At 48.5% G+C, this 7736-nt stretch overlaps 1 long non-coding RNA gene across 1 annotated transcript; it reads right to left on the bottom strand.

Annotated features, from left to right (window-relative positions):
- Positions 1–2034: 2034 nt before the first annotated feature.
- Positions 2035–4632, bottom strand: LOC116270116. The gene is made up of 3 exons (XR_004178061.1): positions 4070–4632; positions 3739–3843; positions 2035–2844 (listed from the first exon to the last, which is right to left on the bottom strand). It is a non-coding gene; the product is annotated as an uncharacterized LOC116270116 (long non-coding RNA).
- Positions 4633–7736: the final 3104 nt, after the last annotated feature.

Here is a 7736-nt window from a genome sequence, read left to right as displayed (position 1 = left end):
CATCATTTGTTCACCATACTTTGTTAAAACCTTGAATGGACTTTTAACCCAAATTGATTTAATTCAGAAAAGTCTTTCTACAGAAGTAAACCTTAAAAGCATCATTATTCAAGGCCGGGCAAGGTAGCTCATGTGTGTAATCCCAGCATTTTGGGAGGCCAAGGCGCGGGCAGATCACGAGGTCAGGAGTTCGAGACCAGCCTGACCAACATGGTGAAAACCCGTCTCTACTAAAGATACAGAAGGTAGCAGCCAGGCGCGGTGGCTCACACCTATAATCCCAGCACTTTGTGAGGCTGAGGCAGGTGGATCACCTGAGGTCGGGAGTTCGAGACCAGCCTGGCTAACATGGTGAAATCCCGTTTCTACTGAAAAAAAAAAAAAAAAATTAGCTGGGCATGGTGGCACGTGCCTGTAATCCCAGCTACTGAGGCAGGAGAATCGCTTGAACTCGGGAGGCAGAGGTTGCAGTGAGCCAAGATCGCACCACTGCACTCCAGCCTGGGTGACAGAGCAAGACTCTGTCTCAAAAAAAAAAAAAAAAAAAGGCCATCCAGCCTTAATTCTAGTTGAGATGAAGTGAACTGAGTGGCTGCAGGCTGTCTCTTCCTGAGGTTCTTCAGAAATCAGGCATGGCTTACATAAAGTCCATGCCCAGGGGCAGGGGCAGGACTAACACCTAGAAGCTTCTTAACAAGGGCCCAGATTCCAGACCCTCACACAAATTCTGGTGACTCAGCAGAGTTAAGTCCTCAAAGCAATTGTTTGCAGAGAATACTCGTTCCAGTTAAAATCTCCAGGCTGTTAACTTGCTTAATGAGTGCCCTGTTGGGATGCGAAAAGATGCAGAGACCCTCGCCATCTATTGCCTCTCCTTTATCCGCTCAAGTAAGACCCATGCAGGGCACTCCTGCTGTGCAGGGAGCTCTCTTCATTGCAAAAGGGAAAAAGAAAAGTTGCATCTGTCAGGTTTTTGAAGGGCGCCTAGGATTTAGACTGGCAGTTTGCTTGATGCCTTTGAGAGCCTGAGGGAAGCTATGGGCCCTCTTCCCAGAAGCAGGTCCACAGATGTGTGATGTAGGGTGGGCGGTTCCTCCGTATCGTCTGCAAAAGACTTTCTTGCCAATCTTTGGGAGATGTGATGGTTAATTTTAGGTGTCAACTTGACTGGGATAAGGGATGTCCAGATAGCTGGTAAAACATTATTTCTGGGTGTGTCTCTAAGGGTGTTTCTGGAAGAGATTGGCATTTGAATCCGCAAACTGAGTAAGGAAGATGCCCTCATCCAAAGTGGGTGGACCCTATCAAATCTGCTGAGGGTCTAGGTAGAAGAAGGCAGAAGAAAGGTGAACTCACTCTCTCTTCTGAAGCTGGGACACCCTTCTTCTCCTGCCCTTGGACATCAGAGCTCCAGGTTCTCCTGCCTTTGGACTCCAGGACTTATACCAGCAGCCCCCTGATTTCCCAGGAGACCAGCCTCAGATGGAGGGTTACACCCTCAGGTCTGCTGGTCCTCAAGCCTGTGGACCTGGACTGAATTACACCATTGATTTCCCTGGCTCTCCAGCTTACAGACAGCAGACTGTGGGACTTCTCAGCTTCCATAATTACATGAGCCAATTCCCATAGTAAATTCCCTCTTCTATTACACAGAATTGCTGTGAGTACTGAGCTCATAACAACGGGATAATATATTTAAAAATTCCCCAAACAGCTCTGAGAACATGATAAGTGCTGTCTCAATATCGTCATTCAATGATCAATACATTCAACGGTTTCTTAGATTCCTTCTTGCTCTAAGAATCCGTGAATTTTTCTTTTTCCTTTTTTTTTTTTTTTTTTTTTGAGATGGAGTCTCGCTCTTGTTACCCAGGCTGGAGTGCAGTGGTGTGACCTCAGCTCACTGCAACCTCCACCTCCCATATTCAAGTGATTCTCCTGCCTCAGCCTCCCGAGTAGCTGGAATTACAGGCGCCCGCCACCATGCCCGGCTAATTTTTGTATTTTTAGTAGAGATGGGGCTTCACCATGTTGGCCAGGCTGGTCTAGAACTCCTGGCCTCAGGTGATCCACCTGCTTTGGCCTCCCAAAGTGCTAGGATCACAGGCATGAGCCACAAAGCCTGGCCTATGCATCTTGATAACACTAAACCTATCTCTATGCATTAATCAATTACCATGTCCCAGATACTCATGGGGAGTTGACACACTTTATTTCACTTAATGACCCAAACAATCCTGTGAGTTGGATTATATCACTTGATTTCCACAGTGGAGAACAAGGTTGAGTAGCTTGCCTAAGATTAGTGGTGTGTTCATTCTCAAAGATGGTATGTCCAGAATCCAAACCGTCATCTGTCCAAATCACACACTGGGAGAAGTTATTTGCAGCATAGAAAACAAAGGATTAGTATCAGAATACAAGAGAAACTTTGCATATTAAGAAAGGAGACAAGAAATTCAAATCAAATGAATAGACAGTTTCTAGAAGAAATCCACTAGGTCAATGTATCTCTGATAAAATGCTCAGTCTCACTGGGTATAAGCAAATTCAAATAAAAGAATGAGCTACCACTGCATAGCTACCAGAAGTGCTGATGAAGACAGAGGAAAATGGGGACTCTTACCCACTGCTGATGATTGGTAGTCTCTTTGAGCTTTGAAGATATCCTTTTGCTATCTTCTAACTGTCCATATTGCTGTTGAGATGTCTTATGGTATTCTTCTTTCTGATTCTTTGTATGCCTATCAAATAAGATGGCTTGGGCAGCAAGGAACTGTAGAAGAGGAAGAACTTCTCCTCTGGTGTCTTAGGTTCTGCCACTGGGATCTGCTAATTAACCACCTGACAAAAGACAGATTAACAGTAGAAGAGGAATACAAATGTCATCTGATGTTTTCACATGTACATGGAAGCTTCCATAGAATAGAAGTGAAGACCCAAAGAGAAGCTAGACCCAGAGGCCTGTATGCCATTTTAACAAAGAGTGATGAATTGTGGAGACAGGACAAAGGAAAAGGATTTGTGCTTCTAGGAGCAGTAAATTGTGGGCAGGTAAATTTCTGGGGAGACCAATGGATGGTAAGGGTTATTTAATAGGTCTGTTTGTGCAGACTCATCTCCACGCTTTCCCCACTCCAGTAATAAAGGTTGTCTTTCCCTTCCTGATATAAGAGCAGGGGATGCCTTCACAGCGGGAAATGTATGCCTTGTTTTGTCAGCAGATAGAGAAAGGTAGAGAGCTTTTCTTTTTTTTGAGACAGAGTCTTGCTCTGTCACCCAGGCTGGAGTGCAGTGGCCGGATCTCAGCTCACTGCAAGCTCCGCCTCCCGGGTTTACGCCATTCTCCGGCCTCAGCCTCCCGCGTAGCTGGGACTACAGGCACCTGCCACCTCGCCTGGCTATTTTTTTGTATTTTTTAGTAGAGACGGGGTTTCACCGTGTTAGCCAGGATGGTTTCGATCTCCTGACCTTGTGATCCACCCGTCTCGGCCTCCCAAAGTGCTGGGATTACAGGCTTGAGCCACCGCGCCCGGCCTAGAGAGCTTTTCTTGAGTCTGCTGCTTTTCAATTGCCTTCAGCTCAAAATAATCCTTATGCTAAAGAGGCATAGTTTGGGTGACTCCCTTCGGAACATAATATCTGTCTAAGAATAGTATAGGTACATTGATTGCTTCCTTAGTAGGAGGACTAGAAGTAAGCTATCCCAAGGCTGAACTGGCACCTCCCCGTGCTCACCAGGGCCCAGGCTCCTTTCTGCTCTCTGCTCCTCCATCCTCAGCATGTTGATGATGTCACACTTCAAGGAGATAAGATGACTGTGCCAGCTCCAAACGTCACAGCCTGAGTCACAAGGAGAGAAGCAAGAAAATTACACCATTCCCAGCAAACACCTCCCTGAATTTGCTTGGTCAGAACTGTGCCATACCGCACAGTTCAATAGCTGGCCAAGGGGCCCCCTGTGCCTGGTGCAATCATGATTCTTCCCTCCAGAGGGCCGCGCTACAGGCCCCCAAACCTGGCTTCTGTTAACAGGCAGGAAAGGGAAGATGGCTGTTTGGCAGACTACCTGCAGTGTCTGTTGCAGTAGAGGAAGTTTTTTTCCGCCCTCTGGAAGTTTAGGATTATCAGTTCTCTCTGGTGTTTTGGGTGGAATTAAGCCTCATTTCCTTGCAGACAGACTTGGCTAGAAAATCTAGCTGAAGTGGAGGCATTTGATGAAAAACCTTGATAGAATAAGAATCTGTTAAAACAGATACTTTTAAAAGAACCACCTTGAGCTAGACATTAGATATTGTTTAGATAGATGAGAAACAGTTTAGTAACAAATCTGTTAAATCTACAGTTATTCTGTACCTTATCATCATAAAACAAGCTTCTGGCTACATCTTTTTGTTAAGAAGTGTAAGGGCTAGCCTTGTGTTAATAGTTTCAAGGACTGTTTTCTTGTAACCTTGAGACTTGCTTATGTTTGTCACAAAATGGTCCAAATTTTTAGACTATTTGATATAGACAAGTATAGACTGGGTTTGTTCTTATTAAAAACTGACTTTTAGGCCGGGCGCGGTGGCTCAAGCCTGTAATCCCAGCACTTTGGGAGGCCGAGACGGGCGGATCACGAGGTCAGGAGTTCGAGACCATCCTGGCTAACACGGTGAAACCCCGTCTCTACTAAAAAATACAAAAAACTAGCTGGGCGAGGTGGTGGGCGCCTGTAGTCCCAGCTACTCGGGAGGCTGACGCAGGAGAATGGCGTAAAAACCCGGGAGGCGGAGCTTGCAATGAGCTGAGATCCGGCCACTGCACTCCAGCCTGGGCGACACAGCGAGACTCCGTCTCAAAAAAAAAAAACAACAAAAAAAACCTGACTTTTAGCCAGGTGCGGTGGCTCATGCCTATAATCCCAGCACTTTGGGAGGCCGAGGCGGTCAAATCACCTGAGATCGGGAGTTTGAGACCAGACTGACCAACATGGAGAAACTCTGTCTCTACTAAAAATACAAAAAAAAAAAAAAAAAAAATAGCCAGGCGTGGTGGTGCATGCCTGTAATCCCAGCTACTCTGGAGGCTGAGGCAGGAGAATCGCTTGAATCTGGGAGACAGAGTTTGCAGTGAGTTGAGATCACGCCATTGCACTCCAGCCTGGGCAACAAGAGCGAAACAACGTCTCAAAAATAAATAAATAAATAAATAAATAAATAAAAGGGCTGGGCACGGTGGCTCACGCCTGTAATCCGAGGTGGGCGGATCACTAGGTCAATAGATCGAGACCATTCTGGCCAACATGGTGAAACCCCATCTCTACTAAAAATACAAAAATTAGCCAGGCATGGTGGCAGGCACCTGTAGTCCCAGCTACTTAGGAGGCTGAGGCAGGAGAATTGCTTGATAGATAATCGCGAGATTGCAGTGGTGGAGTCTTGGCTCACTGCAACCTCCGCCTCCCGGGTTCAAGAGATTCTCAGTCTCCCAAGTAGCTCCAATTTTTTAGATATTGCACTGCTGAGAATGAGTCTCTACATTTCTTATATTTTCTCTTCTAGTTTCCATCTCTCTATCCCTCTTACCCTGATATTTCCTTAATTTTGTCTCCCACCTACCTACTTAACTTTGTTTAAAAAAAAACAGCTGGGTACACTGGCTTATGTCTGTAATTCCAGCACTTAGGGAGGCCGAGGCAGGCAGATCATCTGAGGTCAGGAGTTTGAGACTAGCCTGGCCAACATGGTGAAACCCCATCTCTACTAAAAATACAAAAATTAGCCGGGTGTGGTGGTGCATGCCTGTAATCCCAACTACTCAGGAGACTAATGCAGGAGAATCACTTGAACCCAGGAGGTGGAGGTTGCAGTGAGCCAAGATCACGCCACTGCACTCCAGCCTGGACAACAGAGCTAGACTCCGTCTCAAAAAAAAATAAAAATAAATACATAATAGGCTGTTGCCAAGAGCTCTGTCCCTGATTATTCTCAATTCATGAGTACAGATTTTATCTTCCAGTTCTGATGGTATCTAACCACAGGATGATGTGTAAATACTTTGCTACCTGAATTGTCTCTGTTTGTTCTGCTGTGTCTGCCCCTCCCGCCCTAGTAATCCTTGTCTAGCTGCTCCTATTTAAGACTAAGGCACTAGGACGCTGGTTGTGCTGCGTGTGTGTGAAGGAAGCCTGAGGCTTGGGGGGGTCCCACCAGAGCATGCTTGGCAGGAAGCCAAGTCTCCGCTCCACAGATCACACCTACGGGTCTTTTCTCCAGGAACGGTTCTCAGAGGAGTGGCACCTGGCAGTGAGACCCTGCCTGTCAGAGTTCTGGAAGAGAGCAAATGTGCTGGACACAGACGCCGTGCATAGACGGCTCCCGGGCAGACCCTGTTGTCCTAGCTGGCAGCAGGCCACCCTCGGCTGTCAGCTCCCGCGGGGCCCGCCTCCCTCGGAGGGAGCTCTGGACAGCCCTTCTGGGCGCCCGCATGGGTGCCTGATGGAGGCGAGCCTGCTGTCTACTGGAGCAGCCCGGGTAGGTCTGCCACGGTGTAGACAGAGACCAGGGAGAGGCCGCACAGCCCAGCAGGGAACTGGGCCCCTACTCATTACTGTGCGCAGCACCCCGGGGGCGCAGGCAGTTCTACCTTGGGCTGCAGGAGCCTGGCGAGGGGCGCGGCCCTCCCTCAACCAGGGCAGGAGCCGTGGGTCCCCAGCCAGGCTTCCTTCCTACCGACCAGTCGACGTGAAGGTCCCAACAGGCTTGAGCCCGGTTGTCCACAACAGGAGCCTCAGTCATTTATTTCTCAGTGAAGTCCCTGCAGGGACTTGGGCGGCTCCTTTCCCCTGTCCCCTACAGGCGCTTCCTGGGATCAGCTCCCACATAGCTGCTTGCACTTCAGTCCTTCTCTCAGGGTCTGCTTCTGAGGGAGCTGGAACCCACACACGTCGTAGTAGAGATTCAATTAGATAGGGGGACGCGCACTGTCAGACCTCAGTGTGCTACGAGACACCCTCTCTGCCGGGCCCTGGGCTCGAACCATCCACGCTCCTGCCAGGGCGTTAATGACTGCCCTAAATGTCGCCCCTGCTCTTGCTGCGTAAGGCGGTAGAGCCGACTGTAGTACCTTATTTCGCAGACGAGGAAACAGGCTCAGAGAGCTGCCCGAAGTCACATGGCTAAGAAACTGAGAGAACACTACTGAAATTCCAATTCCCAATTCCATCTGCCTGACTCCGAAGCCCTAGGCTTTTTTGTTTTTGTTTTGAGACAGAATCTCGCTCTGCCGCCGACTGGAATGCAGTGGCGCAGTCTCAGCTCACTACAGCCTCCACCTCCAGGGTTCAAGTGATTCTTGGCGCCCCAGCCTCCCAAGCGTCAGCTTCCCAAGCTGCTGGGATTACAGGTGCGGCCACCGCGCCCAGCCTTTTTTTTTTTTTTGTATTTTAGTAGAGAGGGGGTTTCGCCATGTTGGCCATGGCTGGTCTTGAACTCCTGGCCTCAAGCGATCCACCTTGGCCTCCCAAAGTGCTAGGATTACAGGCATGAGTCACTGCACCCGGCGGAAAGCCCTATGATCTTTTCTTTTCTTTTCTTTTTGAGACCGAGTCTTGCTCTGTTGCCCAGGCTGGGGTGCAATGGCACGATCTTGGCTCACGGCAACCTCCGCCTCCTGGGTTCAAGGGGTTCTCCTGCCTCAGCCTCCCTAGGAGCTGGGATTACAGGCACCCACTGGCTAATTTTTAGTATTTTTAG

The sequence above is a fragment of the Papio anubis genome, chromosome 13 (assembly GCF_008728515.1).
Source record: "Papio anubis isolate 15944 chromosome 13, Panubis1.0, whole genome shotgun sequence".
NCBI classification, from domain to species: Eukaryota; Metazoa; Chordata; class Mammalia; order Primates; family Cercopithecidae; genus Papio; species Papio anubis.
This window is presented reverse-complemented; position numbering and strand designations above follow the sequence as displayed.